Source organism: Pteronotus mesoamericanus, unplaced genomic scaffold, assembly GCF_021234165.1.
Source record: "Pteronotus mesoamericanus isolate MK-2021 breed Mesoamerican mustached bat unplaced genomic scaffold, CSHL_Meso_final contig_116, whole genome shotgun sequence".
NCBI lineage: Eukaryota > Metazoa > Chordata > Mammalia > Chiroptera > Mormoopidae > Pteronotus > Pteronotus mesoamericanus.
This window is the reverse complement of record NW_026555027.1, coordinates 13,183,011-13,200,296: the sequence shown is the minus strand read 5'-3', so window position 1 is coordinate 13,200,296 and position 17,286 is coordinate 13,183,011. Positions and strand designations below refer to the sequence as shown.

Here is a 17,286-nt window from a genome sequence, read left to right as displayed (position 1 = left end):
GGAAGAACCAAAATATCTGCCCTACCTCACTTAATAGGTTCTGGTATCTTAGAAAGAAAAAAGAATGAGCAAGAGATGAAAATTAAACCCACAGGAGCAAAAGTGTGACTGGAAACCAAGGCATCGAAAGACACATCGAACAAAATAATTGCTCCCTTGTCAATGGCAGCTGCTGAGGAGATGTGTGCCACTGAGGCCAAGAAGGGCTCTCCAGCAGCAGAAGCCATTCGGGCAGCGAAGGACTGGGTGATGCTCTAACTTGGATCATTTCTAAAAACTGTTCACAAGAGGAGAAAAAAAACCCCACCTAAAATTGCACTGAGAGATTTCAGTGAAAGAAAACGGCTTCCTGCCATTTCTTCCCACAGAAATGTAAAAATAGATCAAACATCTGCCCATTCCAGTCATCTTCATATGTAGTTTGTCCAAGCACAACAGAGGGTTTACGTCCCTCAAAAAAAAAAAAAATCTGGCCCCGAACCCCGCTGAGACCTAACCCTGACCTGAGTGCAGAAACTCTTGGCAAAATCTTTCAAGCCATATTCCAGGTAACGTTTTCTGCATTTCCAGTCCTACTCTGTAAGGCACATTCAATTAACGAACCTCTGACCCTGTGTCGCCAGATGTAGCAAAGAGCAGTGAGGCCACATCACTGGATAGATCGTCAGCAGGAACAGCTGGGACCTCTCAGCCCCCCCTGTTTGGGCCCCTTGCCACCGCCCTCAGTTTCTAAGCCAGAAACCGAGAGACTGACTCATTCTCCAACAGATGCAAAGAAGCAGCCTAAGCAGAATGCTCTATAAACCTCAGTTTCGACAGCTTTCCTGAGGGGGTAAGAGAGGATCCAATGCCTTGATCCTAAAAATCAGAATACGAATTTTGCCCTTTCTACTGAAATAAGTAGTAAGATAATAACACTGTGAAAGAAAGTCAAATAATAATCAGATACCAACAGGTTAAGACCCTAAGTTCAATGCTAAGCAGGTATGAAATGTATTTATGACATATGTAAATATGGATATTTTGTTTATTTGTGTATAAAATATGGACCTTGCCCTCAAGGAATTTTACTCCTGCAATGGAATCACCATTGTATTCCCCATGGTATTTCATTCTGCTCCAACTCATTCCTGTCCCAAAGATTTCCAGCCTCAGCAGAACCTTGTTAACCTTATCTCTAACAGAAAGAGAGATGAATGATCTTTTACAACAGCTGGCAATTACTTTGTTGAATGAATTCCCCCTCCACCTCAAAATTTCAATACCTCAGATTCTCCACAATCTGTTCCTTCCAGTGCCTACCTCCTTGTCATTCCATAGCCTCCCCTCAAGAAACACCAAGCTGTCTTAAGAACAAAGTCTCAAGTCTGTTGACCACAGAAGCAGAGTCTCAGTTGAGCTAAAGAGAACACACATCTTGGCTTGAGTTGTGTGTCCACCCCAGGCCCTTGACAGTGGAAGGATCCTAAGGACCACACTGCCACGAAACCAGAGAACAACGCCCTGGCTGCTAGCAGGACCTGACACAACGATCAGCTATTCCCGACGCAGGCCCCAACCAATCAGCAGAGCCCAGGATCTCAGATCCTTTAACTACCATGATTAATGATTTTCCCCTATAAAACCCAACTCCTGGAAGCCATCCAGGAGCCAGGTCTTTTGAGTAATAGCCCACCTGCAACTCCAGGATTGGTGCCATTTCCTCAACTAATAAACCTTTCCGTTCTTGGCTGCAAACTCCTGTTCACGTTTGATTGGACTTTGATGCACACAGGCAAACAGACCCCTTTAGTTTGGTAACAATATTACTAAAGAACATCTTTAATTGCCTTATGCTCTTCATTTTTACCAGTGGGAGTTCAGACCAGAAAATACATGCTTCCAGTTCCTGAGGGGTTTTCAACAAGATGGGATCTAATATTAACTTTAAAAAACAAATGTATGGAGAATACTAATCATTAACATGCCTGATTTTCTTAAAGTGGAGATTGTTTAAAGTTCAAATTTTGATTCTTCAACAATTAGGGCAAATTATTACACTAGAAATTAAAAAATGGGTCGTATGTATACATCTGTTACATCTGACATTACAGAAGTCCCTTTACAAATAAATCCTTAAATCACAAAAAACATATCTGTCTGGCAAAAATTCTTTCCCAAACCAACACCATGTGTGTGTGTACAAGGTCAGAGCAATTTTCTGTGAGATACAAATAGAACCAGAAGCTTTCTATTCTTACTGAAGGACACCTGCAAAAGATGTTTTAAGTAACATAACCCAGTTACGTTACTGGCTAAGTCAATTCAAAGAACACAAGTAATCCATGGACCTCTCACCTAAGCCATTTAAGAAACAGCCTGGTTGCTAGGAGCAGTCCACCCTTCGGCATTCAGCCAGAAGGAAACCATCCCCAGCCCCAGCTGACCATCCAGGAGATAATATCAAGACATCCAAGGGCCCAAGAGGTGTACTCAAATCTCTTTTTCTGAATTGCTTAATATATCACGCACATGGTCCTGTTTGGGTCCTGTTGATATGGACATTCTTATAATGGTAATATTTGGGTCTTACTCTAAGTTATTTGCTGCCAGTAAAAATGCATCCTCTTAAGTCATCTTAAAGATAATTATTTCTACCTTTTTAAAAAACATTTCCCTTTTTAATAGAAAAGAAATACAAAAGCTTTAGTAGATGGGACATATAACCACTTAAATAACTATTACATTCTAATTTTGTTTTCATCTTAGCATTGTCTAAGGTAACTTAAGGTTACTTCACAGAAATCTGAGACAATGCCTAGAAGACTGGATCCATGGTATAACCAGCCACTCATCGTCTATGCATTTCTAAGAGACTGAAGATGAAGATAATTCTTGTAAATTGAATGACTTTCCACTGACATCACTGAGACTAAAGGTGCCTTCCCATGGGAAAACAGTGTTTAGCAACAATGAACAAAATAAGTGGCTAAAACAATGGAGCGTCCACACATTGCCTCAAAAGCAAGAGGCTATTTACAGAATGTTCTGAACTATACAGATGTATTACACCTAATAATACACATCTTTACACATCTTTAAAACAATCATCTGCTAACAGAAAAATATTTTAGGATCACCACAGGTAGAGTACTGAAGTGAAAATGGACTTTGCAAAGCAAGTTAGCTAAAAATGACTTCAGGGGAAATTAAAATAAACATACATACCTAATCTAGGACAATCTGCACAGATGAACTAGAAAACCCAAATGCAAAGCCAGCTTCTCCTGCTTTGAAACTGGGTGTTCCCTTTCCCCAAAAAAGTTTCTCTTTATTATCGTCAAGGAGATCAAAATTCCTTATAGAGCAGGTTTGACCGCATTCCCCCCGCACAGTCCCAACTAAAAGGGAAAGCGAACAAGGAACACTCTGTTTCCCTGGCTGAAAAGGCTCCCCCGGCAAAGGGAAGGCACAGATCCATAGCTCAGTTGCCCCCGTGGATTTATGTAATTTTAAGGTTTGTAGCTGATGAAAACCATCTGGCTTCTGCATTTAAACGGACTTCTTGCTGGTCTGAGTAACTGGCCTCCTAGAGCGAAGAACTGGGTATTTTTTTAATCAGTTCTTAGTTTCTTCAGGGTCGGATGCTTGCAGAGCATCTCTTAAAAAACACAGTGATACAGTTTCTATCACAACCACAGTTTCCTCCCATAAATACAGTTTTCCCTTAACCTGGGCAGAATTCAATTATACCCCGCTAAAATGCTTTCCAACTTAATTTTAAAACAGATTTTCCATTTTCAATGTAATTAACTGATTTGAGAGTGAACTTCTTTCAAAGGGGAAGTAAGCAACACTTACTGCTTAACAAAACAAATTTTCATTCTGTAAAGGAAAAGACTAGCTGTACAGTTTTCCTTCGTATGCCCTCTGCCCCCCACCCCCGCAACCGTGAGCCAGGGAGGACCTCTGCAGTTGCTCCTTCCATCTCAGAAGTGAACTCATCACCTGGAGTTGGACCCGCTCCGTGAAGAGTGTTGTTGACGGGACCAGGCTCACTCTCAAGTGAACAAACAAAATTCCAATTTTCCAAGGCTTTTTGCCTTTGTGCGTGTGTGTGAGCGTGTGTTTGAGGTGAGAAAAAATGGAGAAGTTGGTCAAAGCATACAGAAAAATGAAAGGTGACTACCAAAACCATACAACACGGCCTTAATTTACCTGTGTGCAGCTGGCCCACCTTCCTCACGTCCACTATTTTGCCCGACTACTTCAGAGCTCAAATTTCAGGTTAAAAATGATTTGCCGCAAAAGTGAGTCAGGAGAGAAGAATCCCTTTCAGAGAACTAATCCACATATTTCACTCCTTGAAATTTAGCATTGTTGACCTGGCTTCAAATGACAAGTTATTGCTTCTTGATGAATAATACATGGCCTCTGCTGATATTGATAAAAGTTAATTCTTCTAAGGGACCCATGAAAAGAGGGCTGACCCAGTGGCCTGACCCAGAGCACACACCTTAACCTAAGTCAGTTTGCACTTAAGGGAGAAAGACCTGTCAAGGAAACCCAGCACACACCAGTCACAATTCCCCAACTCAGCTTTGACTAATTCACCTTACCCTACAGAACAGGACGCACCAGCCTCAGAAGAAAACCCCTGACCTCTTAGCCGGCCATGCCTGTTTCCGCATGGTCCCTCCTAAAGTCTAGAAAACTTGCTCTTGCCCCAAATCCCTGGTAACAGTACTCCACTGCTTGTGAGACACTGTACTCCCCAACCAATGGATTGTTTTCCCCGAATAGCAAAGTCATTACTAAATTGCTTTAGTTTTGTCATCTGATAGTATCAAGCATTTCTTTCTTCTCAAAGGGTAGGTTTTCTAAAGACCATAAACTCCTTCCATCTCAAAACAAACCTGGTATATAATTCTTGCCATTGATGCCCAGTAGGAAACCAAGTGCCCTCTCAATAGACACATTGGTTATTCAACATCCACAAAATCTGTTACCAATGTTTAAAGCATCGATTTTAGGCAGGTCCAAGTATCATCCACTGCCTAGAACAGGTACAAACTTGGAATTTTAAAAAACAGAGCCTCATATATGGCAACCAAACCATTTGCTTAAAGTGTGGTTTTTGATACAATTAATGTTCACTTACTCCTAAACAGTAAATAGTCTACATTTTAACTATGTGCATATATATATATATGTGATATGATATATACATATCATATATATACTATGCCATGTATAATTAGGCCTAATGTGCTCTCACATTGGTTAACAGCCAAATTCTTTTTAACATCACTGATGGAGGAATGGCATATTTCTTTCATTGTGTCTTTCATTTTAAGTTTTACTGGCATGTTTCATATAGCCACCATACAAAAAACATACAATATCATCATCTTTATACTATTTTGGTTTTCTCAACATTGCTATATCTCCTCAGCCTTCACCTGGTGAACACGGGCTTAGAAAAAGAGTTAAGGTCAAAAACAGGAGTGTTTACCTAGGTCTTTCCCTTCATTATCTCGTTTGACTCTCAGAAGAACCAACATAGTCACCTCCACATCTACTTAGATCAATAGAAAGGTTCAAAGCCTGCCCAAGCTATTACTCCATAGGCCATGTTTTCTTTTCTTCATAATAGGCCAATGGCAGTTCTTGGGCTTTTTATTTTTAAACCTTGCATATTATTTTCAGATAATGTTCCCTCTACCATGGCAGTATACTGCAGTTCTTTGTTACTGCCTTCTAAAAAAGTATTTTTAGAGTAAGTAAAAGGGGAAGCAAATCTACAGTTCAAATGTTTAACCTGCATTTCTTAAATTTAAATCACTTGATGTTAACATCTAGGAACTTTTGGTAGCTTTCTTTTTAAGAAATCTCCCCTGAAATGCAAATGTAAAACCTGCTTTTAAATTAGTTTTTTCATTAAATCAGAAGCAGTCAATTGAATGCACAAGTAGGGTCCAGAGCCCCCAACATTCCAACTGTTAATGGACATTCATCACCTATTGGTTTATTTAATCCGTATTTTCTAATTTTTCAACAGTAAGCATATGCTTACTTACCTACATATATCACCAAAAAGTCCGTATGGGTTGTTTCTTTTTTTTTTGGTAAAATAAAAAACACATTTTTCATTTTCATGAATAACTTCAGTGATTTGGATATTTTGAGTATGTCAGCTATCTCTCACATGGTATAATGTTGATTGTTCTCAATTAATGTCTTGATTTAATCGCTATCAACTTCAGCTGGTCTACCCAACCATGGAGCATCATCCAGCGAGAAATCTCCAGCATAAAACTTCACAAACCACTTTTGACACATTCACTCACAGCACCTTAGCCATACACTGCACAATCTTTTTTTGCTTTTCAGTCACGTTTTTACCTTTCTTGAAATAATGAAGCATAATATGCAGAAAACATTGCATATTTTCTTCCATCTTCAATATTAAAATGGCTATGCAAAAATTCACCAATTTTGTTAAGTTTTAAAAAAATGCATGCTGTTATGCAGCTGTCACAATACAATCTAACGAAATTATTTCAAATGAAGTTAAAGACAACTATGCACTCTTACAAGAGGATCTTACAGAAAAAAACAAATGAAGTTTTTGGCCAAACCTACATATGCCTACTATAGACCTACCAGTATAGTCTGTAATCAACACACACACACAAATGCCCATGCAGTTTACTGATAGGTGAATGAGAGCACACCTCAAATGACAGTGCTTTTCCTAAATTCTCATTCTAGAGTGATTGCATTTAAGTCATATTGCTAAAAAGCTGGAGGACTTGGAAACTGGGCTCCACGGAGATGTTGGTTTGAATAGTATTCACAGAAACAAATGAACAATTTTCCAGTGTAATTTCCACGAGTTCTCACAGCTCAGGCAGATTAGCATGCAGCACATAATGCAACACAGAAAATTCAAATTCCATTACTCCTCTCCATTTTAGATACAAGAGATGTTCTATATATGTTGAGTTTCTGAAGTTCTATTGTTTTCCAACCAAGCTCAGCCAAGATCAGCTGACCCGCAGGCCTGTGAGCTGTAATAAATGGTTATTATTTTAAGCCACTGAATTTTGAAGTGGGCTGTGGCTTCGCAGCATTATTATACCACGAGAAACTAATACAGGCACGTATTTGATAAGAATAACAAATATTAAGTAAGTGTCAAGGCTGAAAATTAATTCAGAAGGTAGACACTTTCTCCCATAGAATTTTTTAAGTATACACAAGATCCTGTACTTTGCTTGAAATAATGTTTTGAAGTAGTACAAGACAAAAAAGGCACAGCTGGGTAGCAGTCCCATAAGAAAAAGTTACAAAAGTTGTTTTCTTTTTTTAAAGTTTTTTTATAAATTGCTTTTTTCCATTACCACTTTAACCCCTTAAAACCTTCCCCCTCCACAATCACCACCCTGTTGCCCATGTCCATGGGCCATTTTTCCTTTCTGCTGGATCTTTCCACTCCATAACCTACCCCTGCTCTCTATCTGAGTCTGTCTCTATTTCCCGTGTTCAGTTCATTCATTAGATTCCAAAGAGGAGTGAAATGATACGGTACTTGTCTTTTTCTGAGTGGCTTATTTCACTTAGCATAATATTTTGCAGGTCCATACATGCTGTCGCAAAAGGTACAATTTTCTTCTTTTTTATGGCTAAGTAATATTCCATTCTGTAAATGTCCCCTCATTGTTTTATCCGCTCATCTACTGATGGACACTTGGGCTGCTTCCATATCTTAGAGATTGTAAATAATGCTTTAATGAACACAGGGGTGGCTTATGTTCTTTTCAATTAGTGTCTTGGGTTTCTATGGATATATTCCCAGCAGCAAAATTGCTGGGTCAAAAGGCAGATCCGTTTTTAATTTTTTGAGGTAACTCCATACTGCTTTCCACAGTGGCTGCACCTGTCTGCATTCCCACAAACAGTGCAAAAGGGTTCCCCTTTCTCCACATCCTCACCAGCACTTGTTTGTTGATCTATTGATTATAGCCATTCTGACCTGTGTGAGGTGATATTTCACTGTGGTTTTAATTTGCATTTCTCTGATGATTAATGATGCTGAGCATCTTTTCACATGTCTATTGGCCATCTGTATGTCCTCTTGTAGAAGTGACTATTCAGGTCCTTTGCCCATTTTTAACTGGATTGTTTGTTTGTTTTGATGTTGAGTTTTGTAAGTTCTTTATAAATTTTGGATATTAACCCCTTATCAGATGTATTGGCGAATATATTCTCCCATTTCGTGGGTTGTCTTTTTATTTTGTTGATGGTTTACTTTGTTGTGCAAAACCTGTTTAGTTTGATGTAGTCTTACTTGTTTATTTTTCCTTTTGTTCCCTTTGCCTGAGGAGATATATCAGATAAAATATTGCTATGAGCAATGCCCAAGATTTTACTGCCTATGTTTTTTTCTAGGATTTTTATGGTTTCGGGGCCAACATTTAAGTCTTTAATTCATTCTGAATATACTCTTGTGTGTGGTGTATGTAAGAAGGTAGTCTAGTTTCATTTTTCTACATGTTGTCTGTTCAATTTTCCCAACACCATTTATTGAATAAACAATCTTTAGCCCATTTTATGTGCTTGCTTCCTTTGTCAAATATTGACTATAAAGGTGCTGAAAAAGCATTTGATAAAATCCAGCACTCATTTATGATAAAAACTCTCAGCGAAGTGGGAATAGAGGGAACATAGCTAAACATAATAAAGGCCATATATAACAAATTCACTGCCAGCATCATACTTAACTGGCAAAAACTACAAGCATTATGTTTAAGATTGGGAACAAGGCAGGGATGTCTGCTTTCACTTCTTTTACTCAACATAGTACTGAAAATCCTGGCCATAGCAATAAGACAACAAGAAGAAATAAAAGGCATCCAAATTCGAAAGAAGTAAGTAAAGCCACCTTTATTTGCAGATGACATGATACAGAACATAGAGAACCCTAAGGATTCCCCCAAGAAACTACTAGAACTGATAAATTAATTTAGCAAAGTAGCAGGATACAAAATTAATATCCAGAAATCAGTTGTATTTTTATATGCCAATAATGAACTATCAGAAATGGAAATTAAGAAAACAATGCCATTCATAATTGCTTCAAAAATAATAAAATACCTAGGCATAAATCTAACCAAGGATGTAAAAGATGTGTTCTTGAAAAATTATAAGACACTGAAGAAACTGAAGAAGATGCAATTAAGTGGAAGCATATACCATATTCACGGATAGAAAGAATTAACATCATTAAAATGTGATGTTACCCAAAGCACTCTATAGATTCAACACAATTCCTATCAAGATTCCAATGATGTATTTCACAGAACTAGAACAAATATTTCAAAAATTTATATGGAACCCCAAAAGGCCCCACATAGCAACAGCAATCCTGAGAAAGTAGAACAAATTTGGAGGAATCACACTACCTAATATCAAACTATACTATAAGGCCATAGTAATCCAAACAGCATTGTACTGGCATAAAAAGACACACACAGATCAATGGAAGAGAACAGAGCCCAGAAATAAACCCACAAAAGTTTTAAGGGAAAAAAAAAGCTTATGCACCCTTATGCTTTACAAAAAGCCCTGGATGATCATAGAAATCTTGGTATGTCAAATTACATCTAGAATGATGTAGCATTCATTTTTAGATAAACACTAAAAAGGCTACTTTGGACGGAAACAAAAATTTATCAGGACAAATTTTATCCTTTTTTTTTTTTTTGGCTTATACAACAGGAATTTATTTCTTCGTTGTTTTGGAGGTTCGAAGTTCAAGTTCAAGGTGTCAACAGGGTTGAGTTCTTTTAAGGGCTTCTCTCCTTGGCTAGTAAATCTCCACCTTTTTCTAAATTTCATCAGACTTTGAATAGAGTAAAATAAAGAAGACAACATCTGAAGGCAGAGCCTTAAATAATAAGAACAGTGATGAAGAGCGGTGGTGAAGGAACCTTACAAGATGCTGAGTCTTACCAGGGAGCCACTTAAATAGATAGATGCCCATCTATTGGGGTTTCAGAAATGGTCCCTCAATTTGGTGAGAGGTTAGAGGAGGGTAACGGCTTTCAAAAGTTTTCAAGCAATAGGAGCTTGTGTTCAAATACAATTTTTTTGTGAAACCCTCTTCCCGTCAGAAATGGATTTCAGTCCCACACAGCCTGTGAAGCCCTGCACCCTCCCTCCCAAATATGAAATTGTTTCTGTCTTTCCTATTGTTGGCCCATGGGCCTCATGTCCGTCCATGCCCAAAACCTTTGCTCCTTTCTGCATTCTTGCAGAGTTCTGCATTCCTGAAAACTCTCCTTCCTTTCTTAATTTAAGAAAGTGACTATACTGTTGAGTACCCTGAACTTGGCTTCAAAGCACTTGAAATCTACTTAGCTCACATGAGAAACTGAATTTTTCCTTTCACTGTAATTAATGTAAGTTTAAATTTAAAAACCTATTTCAATCATATTATTGAAAAACCTTCAGCATGTTTTACACAGCTTGGGTAAGCAAATCTTTTTTGATTGTAATTTTATGAACTTCTAAACATCACTTTTTCTGATAAAAATTTAGTGTCCCAATTGAGGTTATGGTGACTTAGCATGAAAGATATGTTGTAAAGTACCTTATTAATAAATTTTATATGCTGACTATCATGGGGGTTAAATAAAATATATCACTAAAGATAATTCCAACTCTGTATTTTTACTTTTTTCAATGTGGCCTCCAGAAAATTTTTAATTACAGATGTGGCTAACATTATACTTCTATTGAACATTGCTGCCCTAAACATGGCACACATAAGCCAGTACTTACAGAGTTGTAAGTATTGTGCAAAATTATACCAAAATTTACAGCAAAATAATAAATTATGTTCATGTCAAAAAATGGCTCATCTGTGTTTTATTAATATTAGGCATATTGCTACCTCTTAATCTTTTTTGTTGTTGTTGTTGCTGTTGGCTCTTTATTAAAAAAGAAACACAGCATTTAGCATAATGCACAAAAATAATCTTACTCTTTTTATAAACTCTGGAAAGTCAGGACTTCAATTGGTTCATTTGGCACAGATCAGCACATTTATATCCAGAAACAGGATAAATATTTGATATTTAATGTATTATATGAGGCAGGGATCAGATAAGAAAAGGCTCAGCTACGACATATGAACCATATGCTCTTGGTTTCATCTCATAAAGGGGAAAGACAGACAATGCTCCAGACACATGCACGGTCACTTCTAAGGGGATGGCAATCAAGTGTTGCTGTCTCTAAATCTGACTGATATTGTGGGTTTAACTTTTCTTTCTTTTTTTTATACATCGGTATGTAATAAACAATTTCTTTTAATGCATAGGGTTTAAAAAATTAAATGTATGTTTTCATTCAACATGTTTTTAAAAGGAAATGTTTGGAATTTGAAAATATCATGCCATTAAATAGAACCTGCTCCTACATGTTTACCTACTTGTAGAACCTAGGTCACATGTGGCTACATGAATACAATCTTATTGTAATGACACTTCTGCTGGCAAAGGACATGCAAATTTCATCACCAAACACTCATGCTATTAACATCACAGAACTCCAAACAGTATGTGCTCGTTGAAATCCAAGGAAGCAGTGAAAATTCCTGCCCCACACGGCCCCAGGCCCAGCCTGCTCCCTGAGGTAGATGAGACGCGAGTGCAGAGAAGAGGGCGAGGTGAGAAATGGGGAAGGACGGAGTTCTGGGGTGTTGGGTCAAGCCCTTCAGCCATCTGATACCGCACATTGAGACCACATCTGATTTCACCCAGGAGGCACCAAACAAGTCCCAAAATTAAACCCTCAGCATCACTTGGGTTTAGTGCATAGACACAGCCAAACAAGCAGTATAGTTATGAACTAAAGACAGAATTTATTGTATTGCCTTGGGACATACTATCCCCACAGAATTTGCAACCCGAGTTGTTACGACTATTCCTCTTCTTAATATTAAGACTATGGAGTTTGCCATGACACTTGTGATTCCTCTCATCACCTGAAAGGTGCACTTACCTTTTATGCAATGGCATATTCATCACTATCCAAGGACACGGCTCTGAAATGGACTTTGGCTTTAGCTGGAGCACCTCCAATGGATTTTCTAGCACATAAGGCTAATGCTAACACGCTTAAGGTACAAATAAGTGCAAACTTAGAAGTTTTTTCGTTCTTTTTCTCCCTCTTCATTTTTCCTCATTTACACACTGGCATGTTGGCCCACTCACAATGTACACAATAGAAGAAACAGAGCAGGCAGGGGTCAGCAGATGGAGAAGAGAACGAGAAGTCTGTGCACAGGCTGCGGGTGGGGGGGAACACGGAAAGCAAGCTTCCAGGAGAGGGAGTGGGTGTATATGTATGTATGTGTATATATAAATAAATAAATAAATAAATAAATAAATAAATAAATAAATATAATGGGAGCCACTGTATCGTTCAGTGAGAACATACACAGTAGGGGCATACTCAGACATCTACACCTCGGAGCTGCCCACACTCCTTGGCCGAGGGGAAAAAGGGCCTATTTCTCTACCCTTTGTCAGCTCAGAAATTCACCTTTTTCCCTTTACAGCCTCTACCACCTTCAGGCTATTGTGAAACCTAGTAGGTGGAGAGACTATTAGGGCCAGAAGGGGAGAGATGGGGAACAGGACTCCTAGTCCGGGGCTGCAGTGAGGAAGCCAGTATACACAGCTGGGCCTGATACATTCCAGAATGTCCAGAATGTCTAGTATCATTATAATTTCTACGACTCATGGCATAAATCCTAATAATCCTAATTTTTCCAGATGAGTGAAGATATAACACCATTCTTCAATGTACATTAAAATCTCAGGGCAGCTGCTGACATCAACTACAGCCCTTCTAACAGGTCCAGGAAGTCTTTCCCATCTGATTTCCTACAAGCCTGAGACAGAGCAGATAAGACCCATTGAGAGTCCGTTGGCAGGCTGCCATCATGCCAAATTTAAGGCATTTATGCGTTTCCGCATGGGCCCATGAGCGCCTGTTTTATAAAATGATAGCAACCTGTCCTTGCCATTAGATTTTCAGTTAATAGCTCAGGAAGAAGATCATAAGTGGAAGAATAGTAATTATCAAAATTTATGGAAAAACGTTCCAGAAAAATCTTTAAGGCAGGTCACCTGAGAGGTGGCCCCAGGTGAGTGGGAAGAGAAAGAAGAGGGAATGAAAGAATTTACTGCATGAAAGGTAATCAAGACAGAGAATTCTGATATTTACAATTTACTTCTTGTTCTTATTTCTTCATACATAGACACATATGCACACATTCACATCTAGTATAGATAGTAAGAAGTCACCTACAGTCTGTTGGAACAAGAAAGATTATAAATAAGTATGTTATATGGAGTAAGAGTTTGAATATCCACATGTGAAGTAGATGAAAGAATTCATGGTTTTAGAACTTTTCTATTTTCAGAATATTTATAAAACTATTTCAGGAAGAAAACATGAAGTATTTATTTTTGATAAGCAGAAAAGATATTTACATTATATCCTTTGGTTTATTTTCTCTTCAAGTTGCATATTTACTTATCTACTTTTCCCATCTGCTTATAACTCATTTACTACTATGACTTTTGGTATAGAAGAAATCTGCTTTACAAACATAATAGAAATTCAGAAAGAATATTAAATTGATGTGAAAAAAAATCTACGGTACCTTTCAAACAGCATCCCTGTCCGTTGTTAAAATTGTATTCTGTTACCTTATCACTGTAGTGTAAGCCAAGATTATTTTCCAGGGTTATAACACTGAAGAATACGCAAGGTTCAAGTTTCAGGCTATTTGCTTGATAAGCATGGGTAGATTATCCTTCTTAAATAAGGCATCGAGGCACTTCTCAAAGGAGCTTGCCCTCTCTATAGCCCTAAGACACACTAAGAATTTTTCAAACTGCCTTTGTTGTGGAATAAAGACTATTGGGAACTACAATACATAGGAGAAAATAATTCTGAAGAGAAGGTAATAGTGAAGACATTCTTTCTTTCTTGGCTTCATAAAGAAAATGTTACAGAAATCATAGATGACCAGGAGCCAAAAAAACCATATTGGAGTTTTACTCTTCCACTTATTTCTAATGTCAGTTTCAGTAACACAACATCTGAGTCGGTTGTTTCAGCTGTGAGGACAGAACTCCAGGAGCTGTTTGGAGGCCCGCACACAATCCACATGAAGGGGATGTGAAAGTGGCATTGGTAATATACGTGAGATGCTGTCACTATGAGGATGTAGCTGACGGCTCCACCTGTAAGTACTCATCTACATCTCAGCTGTTAGAGTAGAAGAAAAGAATATCTAAAGACTTTGAGTGAGTGGAACAAAGATTCCTAGTCCTTTAAAAGAATTTTTTTAAAGTAAATACAAACAAGATGAGAGTTATTGCTTCACTGCTCCCTAAGATCCTTCTTGCCCTTTACTACTTGTGTCTCTATCTTTCTCCCACATTCGAGCACTTGATAAATATTTACGGAAAGCATTAAGAAATGCCCGGCATGAAAAAGAACAACAGTAAACTAGAATGCAGAAAGTGTAATTGTTGACAAAGGCATGGAACAATACAAAATAATTTCCAACTTACATACCTGAGAGATTTTTTATTGTGGCACCAAAAGAGTAATTTCCTAGCATGCAGAAAAGAAAATGCAGCATCCACATCCCTCTCTTTCCCAGCTCCCATGTCCTACTGACCGCTCAACTTACTCAAGAACTTGAGGCTCCTCTTCAAAAAAAAAGATAGGGTACAAAAAAGCAAAGTAGCTTATGATCTTTGTGGCTCAATAAGCTTCAATGTTCATTTCCTGACTCTCTGATAACACATTCCTGAGTGGTGCATCATTTTGCAATTCAGGCGGCATTAAAAAAAATCAGATTATCTCATTAGCTTCCAAGAATGGCACAGATAGCGGTGGGCAGCCAGACTTCTTTAACAGAGCATCCAATCAACTATTTAAAAAATGCCTGCAGCTAAAAGCCCTCAGCAGCATGAAACTGATTCTCAGAGATTTCGGTGTAACCTAACCCCTAAAGTGAAGGTGAGTGTAAAAAAATACACCTGAAAATACTAGGTCGAAGAGACAGAAACTAATTGTTGAACAGCTGTGCTGATGGTTATCAAACACTTGTCCTTCCCACTTCAAATAGACAAGGTTTCAGAGTTGTTTGATTCCTGGGTTAAGTTTCAGGAAACTTCTGGCTTGATGCCTTATAGTAAGATAACCATTTCTCAGGCGCTGAACACTTTTGGGACTGGAGATGCAGGTGTGACCTGAACATCCCTGACTCCAGTGGACAGACAATGGTGGAGACAAAAGCAAGGAGGCCTCTCTGCCTAATAAAAGGCATTGAAGTAATAAAGCAGTGACTGGTTTGGTGTGGAGGAAGAGGAAGGTGGAGTTTGCATAGTGTAGGTAAGCCAAAGACTACAGTGGAAAATGCACAGAGGCTGAGTGTTGGACGGGGAGGAATGAAAGGGAGGAGGGGGTTAGGTGTGAATGACCTCAAAACTGTGATAAATGTCCAAAGCCATGGGAGCAATTCGCCACATTTCAAAAAGAGCAAGAGCAGCATCTCATCCGTGTACGAGGGGGTGCAATGGTGCATGACATCTTTCATGGGCCCTTTCCTCTCTACAAAAATATTAAAAGTTGTATTTTAGGGCTGTGTTGGTATAAGGAAGGCTGTAACTCAAGCTGGCTTCATTAACATATATTCATTATTACAGTTATGGTTTAAACAGAAACTAAAACCGAAACATTTTCTTGGGCCTCTAAAGAGACTGTGGACCCAAGGCACTGTGCCTACAATGAATAATGACGAAGTCCACTCTGGGGTGCAGGGAAAGGGAGGTGTGCCCAGCCAGGGCCGTAGCATATGCAGAACAATGGAAGAAAGGGCAGAAATCGAGAAGACTGTGGGGCTTGTAAATTTCAGGATGAGAACACAGGGGGTGGGGGTGGTAGCGAATGAGTTTGTAGTACTTTTCCAGCTAAGAGCAATAGGATTCTGCATACATTGTGCTAGAGCTTCAAGTCTGTCCCAAAGAGATGGGAGAAGAAGGAAAGTAATCATACTAGCCACCACTTACCGAATGTATTAGCAAACATCCCGTTCTGCCACTATTGCTGTGTGCCCCACATCACACCAGGAGTTCTTGTAGTCAATATGGAAAATCAATCCATCCACATTTCATTGCCTTGAGTGATGGAAGATTATTTTAATTATCAAAACGAGCAGATGTTTAATGGAGCTGTGCTGGGAAGCTGTTCTGTCATGGCACACTGTGCCGATGTAACCTGGGGAAAGAATGCTCTGGAATCTCCCATCGCTAATCCATTCCTGAACTGCAGGGATGTCTTCCTGACATGTCTATAGAGGAACAAGCCCTAAGACAGAGAAAGAACATGCAATGCAATCTACATCCTGCTCTTGAGGAAGAGCGGTGTTATATCCTGTGAGAAAAATGTATGTTCTACCAAAAAATCTAACAAGAAGTGTTTACATACGCAAATTTTTTAACAAATTGGTTCAAATAAACCAGACGTACACAGCTGTGATCACATGTGCGCGCACGCGCGCACACGTCAGCAAGTGAATTCAGGCATCCCATTTTAATTCCATTGCTCATGCTATATAATTCAAAGTAATAAGAATTTTAAGTAATTAGAACGGAGGTACCTTTTCAGATTTGCTAAAAGGTGTTTTATAGGCATGGCTTGTTTCTAAAGAGGGAATGACGTGGATGTACACCTAACACTAAACTATTCTGCCCTAATGAAGGCAAACCCTCAGATAGCCACATGCATTTGCTTTCTTTTATGGCCACCAGCAATAGTTCAATGAAGAGGTGCTTTATTTAACCTTGCAGTAGTCCTTCCCGTGTTGTCTGCTACGCGCTGGGGAAAGCTTGTTAACCCATGAGTATCATAAGCTGCCTTTGTTTTATGAGGTCCACGAATTGTTTCTAGGTGGAGGCTCAAGGTTCTTGGGAAAATTGTCGCAACTTGGATGGTTCTTTTGGTACGAAGAAGTGAGGGATGTTACTAAACATCCTACCATGCACAGGGCAGTCTCCCTCAGACTCCCCCCAATTAAGAACTACCTTAAACTGGCCCAAAATATCAATGTCCAGGCTGAAAGCCCTAACCTAGGCTTTTTCCCTGGGGTGGAAGAGTCCTACTGTTCTCATCTCTATTATTTCTAGGGTAATTCTCAGAACAATCTCG

The 17,286-nt window shown here is 38.8% G+C and overlaps 1 protein-coding gene across 6 annotated transcripts in view; it reads right to left on the bottom strand.

The window, feature by feature from the left end:
* The window catches only part of APP (amyloid beta precursor protein), a 228,924-nt gene that overhangs the window by 176,500 nt on the left and 35,138 nt on the right, over positions 1-17,286 (bottom strand). The gene's annotated exons all lie outside the window — the stretch shown is intronic.